The sequence below is a fragment of the Rhyacophila brunnea genome, unplaced genomic scaffold (genome assembly GCF_057557595.1).
Source record: "Rhyacophila brunnea isolate RB1 unplaced genomic scaffold, BYU_Rbru_1.0 scaffold_20, whole genome shotgun sequence".
Classification (NCBI taxonomy): domain Eukaryota; kingdom Metazoa; phylum Arthropoda; class Insecta; order Trichoptera; family Rhyacophilidae; genus Rhyacophila; species Rhyacophila brunnea.
Window position 1 is genome coordinate 17,727,759 of NW_028232860.1, and position 22,414 is coordinate 17,750,172.

The 22,414-nt window shown below is 35.0% G+C and overlaps 1 protein-coding gene across 2 annotated transcripts in view; it reads right to left on the bottom strand.

Annotated features, from left to right (window-relative positions):
• Window positions 1-22,414, bottom strand: part of KrT95D (phosphofurin acidic cluster sorting protein KrT95D) — a 145,200-nt gene that overhangs the window by 61,222 nt on the left and 61,564 nt on the right. The window lies entirely within an intron of this gene.

Genomic DNA, 22,414 nt, shown 5'->3' on the forward strand with positions numbered 1-22,414 from the left:
AATTCTACGGGAATCTTGACGGAGTGTACTAATCAGCAACATCTTCTTGGCTACGTGTTAAAACTGTGAACTAACATGCTCCGCCCATTTTTAACCGCACTTCCATTATAAACTAACAAGGTCCTCCCATTTAGTAGACAACAGCGCCTAGAAGCGTAGCCAAGATGTTGCAGAAGAGTAGTCAAAAATTTTACCATTCACAATTACAATTCAAATAATATATACATTTTATTGTATTTAATTATCATATTACTATAAAGTGACTTGTTTACTGAAGAATATTTTCATTTTGAGAAGAGCCAAATGAATCTTATCACATTTTTTTATTATATCAACGACAATAACAATTTAAACATTCAATTCTTCATATCGATGGATTAGTTAGTGCACAGATGTTATAAGAAATTGAGTTTTGTGTATAACACAGAAAACGCTCGGTTGGATTATAATAATATATTCATCGATGGTCAAGTTATAATTATTTACAGCGAAAAGGTTTTCCATCGCTCCATTGGTCACAGCGTTCACGCATGATCGGCGACAAATCACGTTTTTCCGCCACAATATTAGAGACAAAAATCGAAAAAATTGCATTAAAAAAGACACGTATCTCGAATTGAACAGTAAACCCAGCAGACCGATACAAAAATGCACCTTCTGTGAGTTCAAACAGAAATAATAATTAAATATTTTTTTTTTCCAGAAAGAACTGATACAATAAAAACCGTGTGATATTTTCGAGAGCGCTTCCGCGGTTTTGACCTTAAACTATACAGAATTAAATTAATCGAAATAACAATGCAACTGAACGAATTATAATTATTATTATTCACTAGTCCTTCACAAATGGGTTCGATTTGCATACCGAATTTCTTCATGTGTGGCAATATCCGTGTTAAAACAAACATGAAAGGATATTCGCAAATTATATAATTATTGTTAATACCTACGGTAGATTACATTATTAAGGATTGCATAACGAGATTCAAATTATTATTGACACACATCCACTGTCTTAAACAGTGTTGCCAACTGGCATTCACAAAAATATGTCAGATAGGGTAAGACAATAAGCTAAACAGCAGAAAAAATGGTAGATATTCTGAAAATATAACTAGCATTTCATGAAATATGATTACATTATTCTTACAAGGACAAATGTGTCGCTACATTTCAAAATCAGCCAAGTCCATCTTTAGGTATTTTTTACTTTTTTTGTGAATTGCTGAAGAACTACTGCTTTCTAACATTTCTGCATTATCAAAATGTGGAATTTATTAATTTTAAAAATTCTATACTCGAAATAATATAAACTTTCACCCTAGTGACTGTGTATTTGAGAAAACAAAAAGCTGTTTTTCTCCTATTCATATATTATGGACTTAGCTGATTTTGAAATCTAGCGACACAAATATCATTATATTATTAATTACCACGTAGAGTAGGTACATTATTATCTCATTTGCCACATGATTATTAGAACACGTTCGACGTGACTATGACAAAGCATTCGCATTATACTTATCTCAACTTCTCTTTGCTTAGTTGTTTTGCTGACGCCAAGAACTCAAAGATTTTTCTCCACTAAATCCAGTTACTGAAGCCGCAATTTACCAGCACTTGCTTTGTATCAGATTTTATCTTTTCAATGTATCTTGTATCTGAATAAATCTGAGGACGCACGTTAGAATACGTTCACAAATTGAGCGTACCATCCTGGTAGTGTTCGAGAATCAATGGTAGGGGAGCGTGGGGTAATAGGAGCTTGCGGGTAATGGGAGCGACTGCAAAACAGGTACCATCTAACCAGTGATGCCATATTTTTCTATGCTGATTATAGTACAAAGGCGTAAAAATTATAGTATTTCCGATTTTATTAAGATTAGATTTTATTAAGAAAAATATATAGTACAGGAACATTTTTCGTCTTCAATCCTTTAAAATTATAGTATTTTGGTATATTTGGCGTAAAATTATAGTATTTTACATTTTTCGCGAAATCAAAATTATAGTATTGTACTATAATTATAGTACGGTTGGCATCACTGCATCTAACACTATATTAACTCGGAAATAACCAAAACATCTTCGTCAATCGTCGGCTAAGCCCGTCGATCGCTGTCGGCTGCTTAGTGGCACGTGCACGCGCGTGGCGAGTGGAAGTGTGTTTTGGGCTAGGTGTTTATATAAATTTACAATACATAAACATCAACGTAAGTACTTAAAATTTTACTTATTTTATCATATTTTATGTCCATTGTATAGCCAGATACATGTATTTTTGTTTCGTAGTTTCAGAATCAAGGTTTAAAATGGTTTGGTTACGTTATTTATCAATCTTCAAAGTGGTTGACATTCGGGTAATTGGAGCCTAGGCTCCCATTACCCCTATATAAATTTCACACCTCTTTTTACTAGTAGACAAGTTTTTAATTGTTCCAGATGCCCAGAAATAGAAAGCTGACGACTTTCAAGGCTGGTTGGACGGTGACTTCGTTGGAAAATGCCTTTCGAAACCAGAAAGATTATATTTGTGTTTTTTGCTTAGTTCCTTAACATGGCGTGTTGATTTTGATATTTTTAATACTAGAGCATATTTTTGTTGAATTACATTAGTAAATATTTAACATTTTATTGTACCTAGGTCTGTTATAATGTGTATAAGTGTTTGTAAGCATATTAAAATATGAAGCTCCCATTACATATTTGGTAAATTTTTGGCTCTCATTACCCTACATGTGGGGTTATTGGAGCCAAATGTGTTTTAAGGAAAACGTTTTTTTTTGTACCTTAGTTATAGAATTTTTGAGTGGAAATTGCAGTAATATTTATTACTATGTAACCAAAGGACTCATTTCAAGTCTTAATAATAAACGATTAGAACATTTTGTTACTTTTTTTCAACAATTTCCTTAGTAGGATCCAATTCCCCCTTGCTCCCCTACTCATCGTCCAAGTTTCTGACACCTATGGCAATATCAATGATTTGTATATGTGTATTTTAGTTTTACGTGAGAACCGGTGAAGATGTCCGCCGACACAAACCACCAGTTACTGAGTTTGGCTCCACCGCATGCTTCTCGACAATAATCAATTGTGTTGGAAGTTCATGGATACATGTTTATGACCGCCCCTGTAGTTGTAATCATTAATAAAAAAAATATTAAAAAATTCAACTGTGAAATCTGTCACAAGAGTATATTGCATAATTATTGTAGAGTATTGTTCCATTATTTTGCAGAAGATCTAATCATCACAATAAAATAATTTCATTGCAGTAATACCTAACTAACCATATTGTCGCAATATCACTAAATAAATATGGACTAGAGAGGTAAGGTGACTTAAAAGTAAAATATACTACTGATCGAGGTAGTAAACGTAGTTAGCATTTAAAACACACGTGATTTATTTGAAATGCATATTTTTTTTGACATTTCAAAAAATACTCACCATATTCATCGCCAAATAATGAAATGGCGAAACAAACGTGAAAAATCCATTTTTGCCTCAACTGATGATATGGTTGCTTTTTCACTTAAATCATTCTAGCTCTCGGGTCAAAAATACAAAACGAAGAAAATTGCCGCGCGATTTAGCTGTGACCCAAGAGGCGGCGACAGTTGCCGCGAAATGGTGCACGAAAAATCACGACACGGACGAGTGCGCTTTACAGTCACGGAAAAGATTTTAGGTTTTTACGAAACCATTATCGTGAAACACTTCGAGCCCTGTGAAGCGAATGATCCAGTACACGGGTCCCCAACCCTTGCCGAGTCGCGAACCCTTTTTATATAACTCAAGTAACTCGCGTTTTCCCGTAAAATTACCATAAAACGGCATCCTATGATGAATAAAACACATTCAAAATAATCATACACCATCATTTTACCGGTGGATTATTTATTGATCACTACATTTCTCTAACGTTGTCTATATTTACAAGAAAATTCTCAATCTTCATGTTTTCTTTCACCCTGTTGTTACTTTAGGATTTTGTATTAATCTACATTGTAATAATGTAATACATGTATGATGATTTATGATTCGATATTATAAAAATAAATACATTATAACCACAGAACAGATAATAAATAGAATACCGATTGGCTATATTCAATACGCCGCACGTTGAAGCAGGGTTTTTGAATGTGTGAGTGTCCTACGAAAATGAAGCACGCATTATGCACGTGCAATAGTGTGTGTAATACACCAACACTAAATGAGCGTAAATGTATAAACCGAGAGCAGTTTTCAGTATTAGACGTACAACGTATTCTTGACACGTGTGTAAGTTTAATCCGGATTCTTCCTTACTCGAGACGGTTACCTGCTATCGCCTTACCCGTTGGATATTTCAGTTCCCATTATTTCTGAGTTCCCTGATTATAACCGAATATAGTCAGTGTAATGTTTCTAATTTGTATAGTTTTGAAGTACTACTAAACTCTTTCGGTGTGCGAACCAGTATTTTATACCATTCAGTGTTACCTATAAATACCCGCTTCATTTTGTGAATAAATATAATATACCTAATGTATGTAGTAACTTAATTAAAAGAAAATATGTGCATACTTAGAATTAGGTACATAGCCAGTGGCATACCCCCACAAGGGGGGGGGGCTGACAGGGCTCTAGCCTGGGGGCACGGCGTGGCGAGTTGACCAGATAAGAAAGATAGACACACACCACAAATTTGCTTTAATAGCAAAAAAAGTCGCCTGCGGCGCTATTCTCCTTCAATAATGTTATTATTTAAAGTTATGTGGTTGAACGATACAATTATAATTGTGTATTGATGCTCGACAACTCCATAATTCAAATGGATGTATTAAAATATACAAAAAAACACTGACTATAGGTACACATTAATTTTACCGCGTACACCATTAGAAAAACACAACTGTAGAGCGTCACACTGCCATTATTCTTAGCGATAGGTAGGGGTCCCGCAAAAGATCCTAGCCTGGGGGCCCGGTTCAGGATGTGGGGCCCATGGCCTGTGGTGTCATTCAATTTTCTCTGGACATGTTAAAATTAATGTGGCATAATTATTATGAGCTTATTTGGTATCCGATCTTGGTTTTATTGAAAACAATGCCACACGTAATGGATGATGAATATCCACACTATTAGAATATTTTGTCTTAATTATACTCATGGATGAGAAACCTCGCATAGGTGAGTCGATGCAAAAGAGTTTCAGTGTAAGTTCATAATATAAACCTGGGAATTCTGCTTTTAATTTCATCCATAAGGACGCAAGCGTGCAGAATATATTTAAAATTCTTGATTAACAGTCAGGTCAATCAGTTTATCTTCCACGGTAAAAATAGATTTCGTATAGAACCTCGTCCCCTTGCGGATCCTCATCTGCTGGGAAATATCACATCACTGATGACATTGCGAAAAGACATTATAATAGGTATTATAGTGTTCCCCTCCTTCTTGAATAGTAACAGCAAAAGCGGATATTAACAAGAGTATTCATATTTTAAACTATTTATTTAGGTACTTTGTTGACCGGTACCGGTCCACGGACCAGCATTTGAGTAGCACTGTTGTATAGAATCAGCAGGTAATATACAATATATATAACTGTCGGGTTAGATTCTTATAACAAGAATTTGCACGTTGGGTATGTTACACTGATTTACTTGAACAACAAATACCAAGTATTATGATGAAATATCAAAAAACAGTCAGCCGCCCGCCATATTATTTTTTTATAACAAAACCGAAACCGAGAAATTGATATCATCCATATTCGGTTTCAATATTATGTATTATTTTCAGAGTATAAAATTTCTATTGGCGAAAAAAAATATTTGTATTATGTCGAAATTGTCTTTGCAATGGTTTTTTATAATTGTATTTTGACGAATATCATTTTCATCATTCCATCAAGCGATTTCACATAATTATTAGTGAATTTTGCATTTGTAATATTAATATCGTTATGATGATCCACAAAGGACGAAGTTCATCAATGTCATATTTACAATGACTAGGTTCTATATACGGCGACCACATTTCCTCGGCGGATATACAAGAGATTTATGATTTTATTTTCAATTCTTTATGATTGTACTCGTCGTTTCCTCGAGAATCCGATTCCAGACGTTCCATAAATAAAAATCTGCCCAGAATCGACGTTAAGGGTCGTTTTTTAAGTTTTACATAATTTATTTTTAAATCCCGACCCTAATAGAGTTAAATAATATGACTAAGTTAGGGATGGGCGATATCGTCGTACGACATGTCGGTCTGAGCAATGGTCGTGTCCGACACCCGACACTACTTCTTACAGAACCGTAGTGTCGTTGTCGTGGCCTAATCAGCAAACTCTTACTTTAAATGTCCTTTTTTAAAATGACTTCTTCAATCTTCTCTAGTGAAGGTGACAAAACAACTAATTGAATACATTTCTCAAAGCCCACTCATCGACTATACGCTATCTTGTTATAATATACGAGTAATCACTAAAGCGTCTACCTTTTCCTATAGTAAATTTTGAAGTAAAAAATTCTCACAATATTCTAAATAAATTTCTGGTAGGGTGAGTCCTACATGATGACAATATCATAACCAGGTGATACTGAGAGCTACATTAATTTAATAAGCTTATTTACAAAAAGGGTACGATGATCCACCAATTGATTGGGTATTACTGTATCAGTGTGTCAAAATATTCTCGAAACCCTACAAGTTTCGAAACGACCTACGGATGATTAAAGATATTCAAACCCATGTAAGTAAATTGATAAGCCGAACGCGATGAAATAACAGAAGGAAGCCGGCAAACTGACGATCAGGAAATTAAACCCCGTTTTAAATCAGCATTGTATCTACTCAACACTACGGATTTTAAATATAAACTGTTTATGAATTCGACAAACAGAATAATATTAACTTACTAGCTGACCAGGCAAACGTTGTTCTGCCATATAAATTATTTCTAGTGAATATTTTGGTTGTTAAATAAAAAGTAACGAATGTATCGTAAGTGTGTGGGGATGGGATCTATGACAGAAAGAGGAATAGAGCACTGTAGACGATGACCGCCGATAAAAACAAAAAAACATCAACCATTCATTTTCTCAATTCAAAATGAGTAATGATGTTCATAATGAATGAATTACCTGTGACAGGATCTCGTTGTTTAATGTTTATGCAATATCCGTCTTGTCCCTTCCAGAAAATTAGCGGATATTGGAGAGCGTCGTATGAACGGTGTGTGTCAGCGATGAGCTCCAGATTATTGTTTCTTCTTCGAATCACGATTTCTCGCGTCGATGTGCGGTCGCCAACCATGATTCCAGCAATGTCGTCAACAACAGTCGCATTGAATCGACGTACGTGCTCTCCAGCTGGTGTTTTATCAGGATTGATGACAATAGCGTGATTGTCACTTTGCAATTCGTGCATGTGTGCTTTGAAGAATTTCAATAATTCATTGTGCTCATTCAACAGGGCGACCAGTTCGCCGACGATGCGCCTGGCATTAGGCGAATTGAGGCTATTGTAGCCGCAACGTGCATCCACATGATTGATGTCCTCACCGCCGCGCCCATGAAGTAGATTTGTAAAAATGTATGTGGTTCGTTTGGCAGTAGCAGCAATGAGCCTACTTTGTGGTATACTTGACCTTTGATTTTGAACGTAGAATGGAATTGTTGACCATTTGCCGCAGTATTGTGAACTATTTCTGTTGCTCCGGACGAAGTCATTTGGAAGCATGAATTGAATGTGTGAATGGACTTCAGGAACAGGTTTGAATCTGGAACCGTGCCAATGAGCAAGCTGTTCAATGGTTCTGGTGGTATCTCAATTTCTGGTAGTTGCACTTTTCCTGATGCGCAACACATCCCGGCTGACTCATGTTTGAATTTGAGCGCATGACAATGGGGACATTCTTTGTCCATAGCACCAATCAGCACTTTCGGATGAGCGGAATATTCAATATCTGGCTCGTACTCGAATGCGAGACGAAGGAACGAAGCGGATGTAAATGTTCGATGTACTTGTTGGCGTTGTCGGTCATTTGCTCTGCGTGTGTTAACTACGAACCGGCGCGCTTGGCTCCGTTCAAATTGTCGTTGTTGATTTCGTTCAGCTCGTGCCTCTTGTGATTGAGATGCACGCAATTGCGACATGCTTACGCACACGTTTTTGTTATCTTGTTGGATTTGTTCGTCTGTTCTTTTTACTCTACTATTTCGCATGTTTGTTGCTTTATTCGTTCGACGGCCCAAATGGCCCCCCTTGCGTCTTGCTGGCATTGTGCACTGATACACGCACATAAAAATAGATAAATTAAAATAAATCGTACAAAATTTTGCACGCACTGCGTTGGGATTTGCCGAATGAAATGTCAAAATGACGCGACGCTTCTCTTGAATTCTTCTCGGACGTAGTGCCATCTGTCATTCAACAACATAAATAATTTCGTTCTGTTTGAAATACGAACGACGGTTAAATTGGTTCATACAAAAATAATAAAATCGCGATTAAAAAATGGGAGGATGGGGGTTGGAAAGTAAAAATTTGAGGTTATAGGTATTTTTTTATGCCAAATAATAAAAAAAATACAAAAAAAAAATTGTCAAAAAAATAAAAGAAAATTTTTCTGGATAGAGATACCCTAATCACCTAGCGGTATGAAATATACTTGTTGACCTATTCTCATACCTAACAAATATACATAAAAAAAATCATAAAAATCGGTCGAGCCATTTCGGAGGAGTTCGACCACAAACATCGTGACACGAGATTTTTATATATATAGAGATTTGTTTGTTAAGCCGATAGGTTTTGTTGACAAAAATATTGATAATATAGATTCCGTACTATGTAATACCCAATAAATTATCTGATTTATTACTTTACTATCAATTAGTCAATTAAACTACCTATTTTTTTACTGCGTACAATAATAAAAAAAACAAAAGTAGCTATCGATGTAGGTTACACTTGTTTGAAATCACTTTAGAGCAGGGATTAATTACTTATTAATAATTAATTAAAACGTAGTACGAATTCCACTCAGTTTATCATGACTGGTTACATACGCTTCTAGGAACATTGTCAACTGGTAGGTACAGATTATAGAACAATAAAAATTTTAAATGGAAAAATTATTTTTCATAAGCATTACTAGTTAAATAAAATTCTCTGTTCAAAAATAAATCAATTAAATATACCCAGCTTTACAGAAAATATTATTATAATATAAGTATCATTAATAAAATGTATTTCCACCAAGGTGGTTGACAGTTAACACCATTTAAAAAAAATGATGTGTGACGATGGAATTACAAAACATTGCAAGCAATTACGGAGAAGAAAACTAGAAATTTTGTACATTGCGATATGACACTATAGTTAAAATATCCGCAATACCGCATTTGGGTTGGTTACTTAGTGATCAATCCCTCGCCCGGAAAGCGAAAGCCGTACGTTCGAATGAATATATTTTCTCCTATATGGGAACGAATGTTGCTGAGGTTTTCCTAAGTTATGTGCCTAATTATGAAAAAGAAAATAAAGGTTCGCGTATATAATCATAATTATAGTTTGCGGAAAATTTGTGTTGCAAGATTTATGGGGTGGACGGTTTGCGTATTGCGTTGAGATACGTACTATAATATACAATTCTAAAAAAAACTCTCAATAAGTTGGCCTAATCTTATGTGTATATTGTTGTTTTTCACGTCTCTCATACTCTCAATTATTTCATAGCAGTGGCGAAGGGTGGAGGTAGGTTATTAAGATTCGACATAAATAGTGCACACAAAATTTTGTTAGTCATATATTTGTATTCATTGAACTAAGAATACAAATTGGAGATGGTGGTGGTTAGTTTGTTTTTTAATTCAACTAATTCCTGACTAAACCAACCCATAATAATGCATACTTTTTCTGTCATGCTTAATAATTTTATTTCGTTAAATTAAGAATACGTAATATTACAGATAGTTGTTGATAGTTAGTTGTGGTTATTGTTTTAAGTTCATTAAGCCCTGCCTAAACCAAACCATAATAGATAAAAATATTCTGTTTATAAAATATCTAAAATTACATAATTATGTAAGTATGGTTTACTGGCATACTTTTAGACATTTTATAGATAAATTAATATTTTTTGACTATTATCTACCATGGCTGGGGACAGGCTTTACTTGGATTTAAAAAATTAACAAACACTATCTACACGTCATTGTAGTCGTAATTCAATGCAAATAAATACGTTTGACTGATAAAAGTTTAGTGTGCACTATTTTAAGTCGGATCTTAACTGCCTACCTCCAGCCTTCGCCACTGTTTCATAGGAAGCACTTACATAAATTACTTAAACATTATTTATTTATTAATTTATCTCAGAATACACCTATACTTAAGTTTATGGTGAATTTTCCCGCGCGTCCGAAATACCGAATTCGGGTCGACTTTTGATTCGATGTTCGAACGGTTATTTTTTTTGTCTGTCGTTAGTGCTTTTGGGGGTTACCATGGCAATGGTTCGTTATAAACAATAAGTCGGTATCGAGCACTAAGTATGATGAAAAACGACGATATTTTTTCGACAGACGGCTAATACTGGAAAGTTATAATGACGCTAATGTGACAAAGCGCTTTACGATCATGATTTTGTAGTTTTTTTTATACTCATAAAAGAAAGTGAAATTAGTGAGCAACATGAATCAGCGCCGAATGACGACCTCGCCATGGTTTTTGAGATGTTCCTTCTGTGGCAATATTGCATATAATAATATTATATTAAGTTGCAGGTCCACGTTCCAATTTGATTTCAGATATCCTATAGTTTGGTAATTTGAATTTTTTAAGGGTTTGCATCGTATACTGAGCATTGTATCGAACATTGCGGACGAATAAGAAGTTTTTGATACCGTTCGAACGAGGTGGACCATTGCCGACTCAAGTAGTGATCTCGACTCGAGCATCGTGCGAACATCTACAATCCGGAACTACGATTCACGCAGTATTCTTTAAATAGTTTAACAATTTATTATAATCGATGGCTTACGTAAGTATCATATTTTAAAACGAATAATTTTTTTTAGCAAATGAATACTTCATTAACAAAATTTAATTTTCAATTATTCCTTAGGACACATGTATTGGTACATTTACCAATATATATTATGATTGTTATATCCTTTTATTTATTTTTTAATATCATCTATAAGTTGTGATAGTGGTTTCGAAATATACCATTAACTAGCCACGACATTTTAACAAGTAAAGTGTCAAATACCTACACAGCGAACTGAAAAATGGTCGGATTTGCAAGACACGTGTCCTGCATACATTTTTTTTACTTAACAATCATTGTCAACTGAAATAATAATAAACTCCTGCTTATTTAATTAAACTGTCTATATTTTTCGAATTTTCACTGGAGATGATAATATATAATTAAGTTTACTACATTATATAATTCGAAAGAAATTCAGTTACTGGAGCAAAGTATACGCAGTCTTCATACAAAAACCAAGTCTCGTGTTTGGTTGGAAAGTTAAAAGTAACTTAGCATAGCATGTCTATACAAAGTGGACGCTTAATTTTATTTTCCGTGGAGTTTTTCATGGATTTTCCGCTTAGTCATTCTGGGAAACGCGATTCATGTTCCGTTACACTTTTCCGATCGAGCAACTTTGCTTTTCACTCCGTTGCTCGATCAATTTATTATTTAATGAAATAAAAATCAAACTTAGAGTAGGTACATACAACAAACAGGCACCCGGAACAAGTCAATAAAAATTGAACGCTTCTATGAAGTGTCAATGGCCAGCCTACATCACATATTGTATAATATATTAGTATATTACATACATCCTTCAGCCGTTTAGATACTATCATTTACTTGTCTCAAGTCAGTAATACGCTAACCAGTTCCTCGACCAGTAGCTAGCTACCCAATGACAATTTGTTAAACATAATTGCGATAAATGGTAAACATTTATTTATTCGTTCATCTGTAAGAAAATACAACCATTATAAATACCGTTTCCCAAAATAAATGGCGATTATTTTTTAAATTCCTGTTCCGGCAAATTGCATCAATGAAAATTCAACACGTCTTATGAGAATCGTAATGTGAATTACCTTATTTTTAGCATGTTCGATCCTCAGAAGATCAAATGGACCTCTACTGAGTGGAGGATGTAACAGATTTTTCTCAATCTCTTAGGTCCAAACGCACTGTAAGTAAAACATCATGTGAATTATGCTAGGCCCGGCATTCCATCCCGGAACCCTCAACATCATAAGCCGACGCCCACGATGGCCGAGCGGAAAATTTAATTAGGTACGTACATGTGTTTTGTTTTGTTTAATTTAATTATTAGGTAATATTATATCTTACTATCTATGGCCGTAAGTTGACAGGTGTTTTAATCTATTACAAATATTAATTTTCTACCCATTTCGGTAATAGCGACCCGGAATTCACCTTTCAGCACCACCAGGCGTTATTGTATGGTTTGGTTTAGACAGGGTTTAGTTGATTATTTTTAAAATCTAACCCAACGCCTATCTGAAAAATTAAGTTTCAGTGTGCACTATTCATGTATTATCTTAACAGCCTACCTCCACCTTTCGCCACTGGTAGATCCTTAACCATTTTCACGACAAAGGTAAAGAATATGGATGTCCAAGGAGTATAGAGTATCTTAAAGATCTTTTTTCGCTCAGTCAATCGATTTGGTCCACGCTTTAAAAACATATTGAGAAAAACAACCGAGTGGATTATTTGATCTACCCGCGGGATTTGAACTGGCGATGCGTACCTACGTGAGTGCTAAATATGCTAAAACCTATTGCAAATACCAAATTAAATATTTTATCTTGCTGACTTTTTGAATTATGAATCGCCAATATATAAACAGGGCCTAGCAGAGCAGTCATCAATCGCCGGTTCTTGCCGCTAGTCAATATTAATACCATGGAGTCGAAATGGTTGCTGATCTCGTTATTTGAGCCTACGTCGAAACGAAAATGTTCTCGCTCCAATTTGAAAGCCCCAGTAGTTACATACGTGGTGGAAACTGGTTCTTTGGGAGTGCGGCTCTGAATGAGCGTCGTGGAGACGGACGGGCGTCGAACCCCGGCTTGTGACGTCACACCTTCCGCTTCCCACCCCCGCCGCAACGCCGCGCCATTCAGTGGGAAACCTCCCATTAGGCCTGTGCATTTGATGGTGAACATTTTCCATTAATTTCAGTGACTTCTGTCAAGCAGAAATAATCTGCGAGGTGGTAATGGAACACTGAGGTGATATATTATTTTGAATCAACGGCTGATTTAAAAAAATCGCTAAGTATGAATGTAGGTAGAGTTGGGTTTCGGGAATTTCCCGACGGGATTTCTCGAGAAATTTTCGAGATTTTCCATCCCGAATCTCGAAAATGGAATTTTTTAACATTTCGGGAAATCCCGGATCTCGAGAATCTTTTCTCGGGACATCAGGGAATTTTGTGTCTCAAAAGCGTACGCGATTGTCAGTCTGTGTTTTTTGAAATCATATTTTAATAAGTAATGTCTTGAATTATTTTTGTTTTCCTACTTCTATTTTGTTTGTCTTCTTACTTTTTTAAATTTTTTGGAATTTGTCTGTTTTTACACTGATTTTAGGATGTACAGGTTTTTTTAAATTTCCCGATTTCTCAAGAATTCTCGAGAATTGTTTTCTGGTAATCCCAAATCTCGAGAATTAAAAATTTCATCATTTCGGGAAATCCCGAATCTCGAGATTGAGATTTTCTCGGGCAATACCCAACTCTAAATGTAGGTACTGACTTATTAAGTTTGTAAAATAAATGGTAAACTGCACAGTTATTTAGAAAACATAATAACTAGAGATTGCAATTTTGATTTCTCTACTCACATTAATTCTCGTTCAGTCTTCTTTGTAATAATTATAAAATTAAATTTTATAAACAAAGAGAAAAAAAGCATACATAATCAAATCACGAGGCAGTATTTTTTTAATGAATTGGATGGTTAGCCATTCATTCAAGCATTTTAATTGTATTAAGGATGGCTTCAATGAAAATGCACAATGATAATTAAAAACAAATTTAATCTAATTAATTTTGTGTAGGTCTGTAAATCTTTAGTGGAAGGCCATGAGCACCGTACCTAATTAAATAAAATAAAAACGTTGTAAAAAAGCCAATTATCACCAAGTTAATTGAGTTAGCAATGTTACATTTGAGTTTTAGAGTTAGCCATTAGTCGATAGTTTGGTTGTCACACCATTGTCAGCCTTGAATGCGCGCAAATTTATGTTATTTATATAATTTTACACAATATTCCAAATTTTGAAATGTGCACTGGTCGTATCCGCAGTTTCTAATAATGATGAATGACACATAAAAAAATCAAATGAAAATAGCGTTGCTGTCATTATACCTACGTATTATTGTGAATAATAAGTATATTTTGTTGTGGGCTATTTAAATAATGGGGCACATTTTGTAAAGCAATTTATTGGAAGCTTTTAGAAGAAATTTTTGGCATTTGTTTGACCTCATTAATTTATACTTAATTGTGGAAATAATACTTTTACACACATAATAAATCTTTGGCGGTGGTAAAAAAAATGATGGTTTTAGGTGAGAACTCTATAGGAAGATTTTTTGCAATCCTTTTCTTTTGTTTTACACGAGACATGTTCCTAAATTATAGATGTAAGCATAAAGTTTATAATAATTAAAGCACGCATCCATTACGCCGTCTCGTGGTTGTTTTGCACCCCTCCATACTCCGCGCAGTCATACCTCGCCGACTGGCTGATATAATATGTCTTACGGCGGAATTGTTGACATGCGAGAGGGGGTCAAACGTTGCGTCCGGTGGCTAATTGTCAGCGGACAGCCCAAAAAGAATTTCGATATTATTTTACATACACGTCTTTGAATGAGCTTTCCACATGTCCACTGTTCCCTGTCCACTGTCCATGTTCCACTGTCTACAAATATAAATTAAATCATCATTTTGTAGGTAGGAATACCACACATTGTTGTAATAACAATCAAGACCAGTTTCTTTGTCCTTTCAACGAAGATGATATAAATTCTCTGAATATCGATTTTAATTATTTGGTTCTTGTATATTTAGTGGAAGTCAACGGCAAAGAAATTTTGGAAATAGCCGATATACTGGATTATTTGTTAGGTTAGGACGGTTAGGTCATCATTCTTGAATTCATGAAAATTGCCGCTGTTCCCGCCTGGCTTCCAGTAAACAGACTTGTACCAATATTTTTTTTCAGTTATATAAAATGTCTTTAAACCAAAAAAAAACATGTAAGGTGCTGGAAATTAAATAGTTCCTAAAAAGAGCCTTAACTCGTCGAATCGCTGTGATGTGATGCATGTGAAATACGTCACCGGGATACATAAAGGTTACACAATTGATCAGTACACAAAATATGTCAACGTAACACAATAACTATACGGTTGAGCATTTTTCGGAATCGATAAATTGAAAAGCGGCAAGGTTCACGATCACTGACCGACGACGAGCAGTCGGAAAATGTAAATATAATCCGTGCGAGGCTTTTACCTGACACCGCACACACACTACAATACCCACAACTTAGTTATACATACACACATATACCACACTATCGCACTTGTACTATATACATACACTATGGTAGCAAATAATAATAATAATACCTTCTTGCCTTACATTCAACCTATTGTTCCACATAATATCTATGTACTGGCATAAGTACCTGTTCGCTATCTATTTCCATCCGCTTTTCTCGATCTATTTTCCAGGCGGTAAATGTTTTGTGAACGTCGCTTTTGTGACGTCATGAGGTTACATACACAAAAATATATTTTTTAACGTACTTAATAGTTCCCTCCAAACCAACTGTCCCGCACCACACTCGGTCTTAGTCGAGTGTGTTACGAGGCACTACGTTTGGGTGTGAGTAAGTTGTTTACGCCTGGGAGTGTCTCAGGAGCAAATGCCGAAGTACTGAGGTCGCCACGCACTCCAATGTGCTTTGAGTTAGACTTGGTAATGTATAATTGGATATCTACCCATCTCGAAAAATTTCATTTTTTACTTTTGACCAAAAACCATTTTTTTAATTGGCTGCAATCCGACGCGAGTATCATATCGCGACATATCTTCGAAAAACATCAAATCAAAATAAATCCCAGAAAAAACGTAGACCATGTGGCGCTCGAACCTCAAATCTCTAACTGTCCAGGTGAGTGCCTTTGAACTATCAGGCCTATTTGGATTTTAATCAAGTGTGTACTTACAGTCATTGCCATCAATAAGAATACTCATATCCTACAAATGATTCTGTATTATTTATTGATTATTCCTATATGGCCCAAAACTCCGTAACGAGAATAATTTTTGAAGTAAGCAACATTAGTCAATGTTTTAAGTTTCAGTAATCTATTCAACGAAAAGATTTTTTCTAGTATGTTAGTATGTATACATTAGTCGGTGTGTTCAATAATAGTACAGACATTTACTGGTCAAACTTTCCAAGCTACCAAAGTTAAATAAACACAATATTGCCTTAGATCAAAAATTCGTTCGCAACAGTAAATGAATAAAATCATTATGACCGTGACCGTGGGTCGTGTGGTGTTGATCTTATAATATGAATTTTTAAACGTTGACTTTGTGGACATCTGCAGTGTGCGCAGTGAAATCATTCAGCGGAATTGATTTCTTTTGCTTTGCCCCTCTGCGGGAACGCAAATTAATAAGAAAAAAAGACAAGACCGACATTCGTAAAAGCGATGAAATATAATTTTATTACATAAACTTCTGTAAACAGTGTTTTTGTGCACATGTGATTTTCAGAATCATATCGTTATTTAATGTTATCAGAACTTTTACGCCTCCATAATAAACAATGACAAAATTTACATATTTAGAACGGATTTAACATTTTGCAAATTTATAAATAAACATACATATTGTTATCTTAATGAGATTGTATTAGCTTCCAATATTATAGTGCAGAGTTTGTGAATCTTTCTACGTACGCGTGCCAAAATTTCCATGATATTATTTTTCGACTGTCTGACGTGCCGAGCAGTTTTCATACAGAATAAATGAAAAAATAGTTAAAAGAATTCTATTACAAAAGTTCAAAAATTATAATTGAGTTCTTGAATACTTATTACTGTATTACTTGGTTTGGTTCTAAGCACAAATTGGTCCAATTATACGAGGCATTCTCTCTCGCTACAGTGGTATCAAGCATTGTAAAATGATTGTAAATCGATCAAAATCAATGATTCACGGCGCGGCTTACCCCGCCGCCTGTTGAGATCAGTGCGATAATATTATGTGTGACGCATTGAACCTAAGGACCGACATATGCAATTTAAATTTAACGTAATGCTTATTATTGAAGAGTTTCTATCTGTTATTTTTTTATATAATGCGATCTGTCATTCATGCATGAATTTCGTCATTTCCGATTAGTGTTTACATATTATTAAAAGTCGAAGAAAATACGTATGGCTTATTTGTAGCTGAAGCTTTTTTTTTTTTTTTAAAAGAAAAATATTTTTTAAATTATTATTATCTAATTTTATTCTCAACATAAAACATTCGCGTGCCATAGGTTCGCCATCACTGTTATAGCGGAACAACTTAACCTTGAAATTGCTCAGATTGCGATTTCTTCTACTGCGCACAAATCATATAGGGTAAATTTAATAAATTATTGTTACCACAATTATTTCCGACTGCTCTTACATGAAGCCTATTGTATCGTTTTCTTTCGCTCTGCGTCGCTCTCTAACTACATCATATTTATTTTCTGTTAAAACTATCGAAATTCACATTTATGTGTATGGTTATAATCACATACATACGAGCGGCTCTGGTGGTGCAGTGCATAAGGCGCTTGCCTTCCGCCCGAGAGTTCTGGGTGCGATCCCGGTTAGGACACAATATTTATGTGATTTTCTCAAAGCCTGGATGTTTGTGATTGTTCAAAATTACTAACAACCACCTTGTACGAAAAAGCAAGGACATGGTTATTATTAATTCTAAAAAAAAAGAAATCACATACATACGATATGTTTTACTATACAATGCACAACCATACAGTTTTTGTATTGAATTAATAATACAAACAAAACAAAATCAATATAGCAATAAATATTATTAAAAACAGAAGTTTTATAAAACGTGAAATTTATCCATTTTACGTACTTAACGTTTTTAAAATATAAATAGTCAAATATTCGATACCAGTCCTTTGATGGAACTTTCATTCGTTCAGTTGGTTTTTTTTTTTTTTTTAAATATTTCAGTTACTTTTCTAGTAAACACCTTGAATGTTGTTCACATACACAGTGCAAAATTGGTTCTAATAATGTATTAGAGCAGGAGTTCCTCACCGGACGCGACATTAAATTGCGTCGATTGTCATATTGAATGGGTCACGAGTCACGACTCTCGCCAACAAAAATAATATTTTTGAAATGATAACATAATACATCAAAAACTAATAAACATTTTAAAAACAAATCGAGCGAACACGCGCCGTAAAAAATGGTTTCTAGATATTCGGAATTAACTACAAATTGTTGTGACGACTCCCCACGTACTATATTTATAAATCGCTATCTGGCAACAGGTAGACGCTGTTTATAAACAAATTAATATGATCTTCCCACGATATTATGTGTAGATTACAATAGATTACATTAGACGTCCCAAAACATAGTTAAAAGCAAACCAAAGCGTCACTAAAATAAAACGGTGGGTCAGTGGTTTTAAAACTTTTTCGTTTCATAACGCCCTAAAAGTACCTACCAGTTGGTGAGCGTGCTGTTAACCACAGATTTTTTTTAAATCTTGGAATCAAACTATAATATACAGATATCCAGTGACGTATCTATTCTAAATACCACCCCATAGCACTCAAAATGATGTTCATTACTATTTTTAGTGGCAAGTTTTTTACGTGAAGCCAAATTTTGCTATTATATATGAATACATGCAAACAATTAAATTATACCACTCACGTAATAACTCAACGGATTCTACTCTAAAAATTTGTATTATTCAGTCTGTCTCACTTAAACTTTCAATACCCAACCAACACATATTGTTTCTACTCATATGTGACGTTAATTCAGCTAACTATTGAGTATTGACATCGTCTTTTTTCTCAGTAGTGTAGTTAGTAATACAAGTGAAATAATCACAAACACATTGAATTTGAGAAAATCACATACATATATTATGACCTCACTAGGTGTCGAAACCGCAGTCCCCGGATGAGAGGCCAGAGCAGTGGCGAAGGCTCCATAGTACGCGATTATTTAAAGCCTACCTACTAAGAAAAATAGATCTTCAAGCAAATAATTTAAATTAAAAAAAAATAAATACACTGAAATATCCAAGATAATTGATAGTCATCTATCGTCAAAATTCAGAAGTACATAGCTTTATTTTATAAATTAGTAAGGTTTATAACCATAACTACTGCCGCATGGATTCAACTATGTTATGAAATATTCGATGGGGATTTAAGATGTGGTTTGTATGCGTTTTTAGTCACGTGACGCCACTGACGCCAGTCTCTGTCTGGCTTTTTATTCCGAAATCGTAGACTGTTTAGTTAGCGCTTACATCCGCACATTTATTCAAAATAATTAATACGAAGATAATTTAAAAAATAATTTTTATGGGATTCGATCGCATATAAATATTGATTGTTGTTAAAAATATAAAATAATTTATCTCGCGATTTTTATTTATCAGTTATGTATACCTAAGTCTGTCTTTTAAATATAGAAGTGTTTTAAAATGTCTAGCTTTACGGGATAAATTATAAATTGTTATGGAACATATTATAAACAACAACTGATATTTTCAAAGACGATAGATAATATATTTTGAGCGTATGTTGCGTTTATAAATGTTTAGGAAAATACATAATTCAATCGAATTGCTTATTTATAAACTAATTATATCAAACTAATTGAGATTTTGAAATTTCATCGATTTAGTGTACCTATTCATCAGTAGTAATATAGGGTTATCTTCTTATTTCCCGTAAATATATCTGATAAGCTTGGTTACTCCACAGCCTACCTCTTTCCAAAAGTCACCCTTCGCCACTGGGCTAGAGCCTACCCGCCTTCGGACGGACTTTAATATACAGCCATATATTTACGATACAACATTTCACCGTGAAGTGTGATACGGCAAACTGCATACGTACAAGTTTCCGTACACGCTTGAATCCATGTGAGATTCTTCATAATATTCATGAAAGTACTTTTGAAACAATTTTTATATCTTTAGAGGAAACATCGGAGGTCACAAACTGACGCAAATTTGGGATCTATTCATTGTGATCGTGGCGCACACTTTGAATAACACCGCGGTAAGTTTGTGATACAGTATCTATATATTATACTTGTCGGGATGAAAGAGAGTAAGAAAGAGTGATTTATGCCAAGATCAATTTAATCATTTTTCACCGCACGGGAGAGCGTCACAGTGAAGAAAAAAATAACAGGCAATGATAATAAATCATTTGAATGTCGGACAGTAACAATAACAGCTCAGGGAAAAGAAGAGAGCGGAAAAGCTGCGTCGACGCCCACTGACGGGGAATTTTCATTACGGCGCCGTTATGCTGGTGTTATTGTAGGGGCGCCGCGCCGCTCGTAGATACTCGATAATAAAAGCTACGATTTCATTCAGAAAGCTTTCAACAGGTGTAATATAATCGCGTAGAGGCGAGAGTACGTGCGCGTGTTGGTTAGCCAGAGAAATGCGAACTAGAAAAATATGTCATATATCAGGCGAGCTCACGACCATAAAACGTACTCATGAACTAGGTACCTAATACAACACAATTATAGTATTATCCTCTCATATAAGTACAGTGATCATACGCTTTATTTATATGTAAGAGGACCAGTCGCGCACACTGATAAATGGTTTGGGGGGGGGGGGTTAATTTTTATTTTTATTGATTTTTAACACCCCCTCTCCTCCCTTCGGATGTGATAAGCACACAATTGAATTTTAAGAACCGTACATACTTCATACATAATTTGAAACAGACACTGAAACATTAGTAAAAAATGCTGTACCCAATGGGACATGAACCGCAATTCATCGCAATCCGGGCGGAGAACTTTACCGAAACCCTAGGCCCCATATACATAAAGATTGTTCAATGGTCGGTTTCGAGATACAGAAGATATTTGATAGGTTAATGCATATTAGCATCCAGTGGCGATAGACGCAGAGGACGCAATCGGTTAATCAGAAGATTTAAAAGGGAGCCTCGAAACAGTTCACATCGGTCTTTAAGTTATTAAATGCGTAATAAAGATTCATGTTTCTCACAAATTGAGTTTTTTTGCCCATGTCCGATACTAATAAGATCATATGGTCCTCCACAGAATTGAGTACCTCTACAATATTCCACTAATACGTAAAACAGATGTATCATACTTGTATACAAAAAAATGAGTAATCAGTGTTATCACTCATCACTGTCACCTTCAATTATACCTACTTATTTTTATTTACAAAATGTCAATCTAGGAAAGAGATACATTGATGGCAGAGCCTCAAAATCAGTCAGTGTCACGGGCATCCGCGTAACGAAACACGCCACCGTTACACAAAATCATTACATGTAATATCTCCTCGGCTTATCACGTTACCAATAAAGAGATATCTAGTATTGAGACGACTACAAGGTATCACCTGCCACCTAACCTAACCCAACCCAGAAACCTGCACACTTATGTCAGCCACATTTTCCGCCACACTCCCCTTAATAAGGGATGTTCACCAGTGGCGAAGGGTGAAGGTAGGCTGTTAAGATCAGCCACAAATAGTGTACACTAAACTTTGTCATTCATACGTATTTTTTGGCATTCAAATAAGACTATAATTTACAGACGGTGTTGGTTAGTTTTTAAAAATCAATTAAACCTTGCGAAACCAAGCCATAATAAATAATAGTCGAAAAATACTCGTCTATCAATAAATTATCTAAAATTATGCAATTAAATCATATATAACTTTGGATATTTCATGGATAGAATATTTTTTTTTATCTATTATAGTTTGGTATAGGCAGGGCCTAATAAATTTCAAAAAATGAACCAACAATATGTGTAATATGTATTCTTAGGCCATCCTCCCACGGCGCAACTTATGTCCGTCGGAACTGAAACTAAAATTCCAGCCAGTATCTAGCTAATGTATTTCAATGGCGGCTCGCTGACGGCGAGACTGGAATCTCTCAGCTTCAAAACGGTCGCGAAGAGATGCGACATGCTAGTCGCGCGGTCTCTGAAGTTTCCAGTCACCGTAAAACAGTGGTACCAACATCATTAGATGTCGG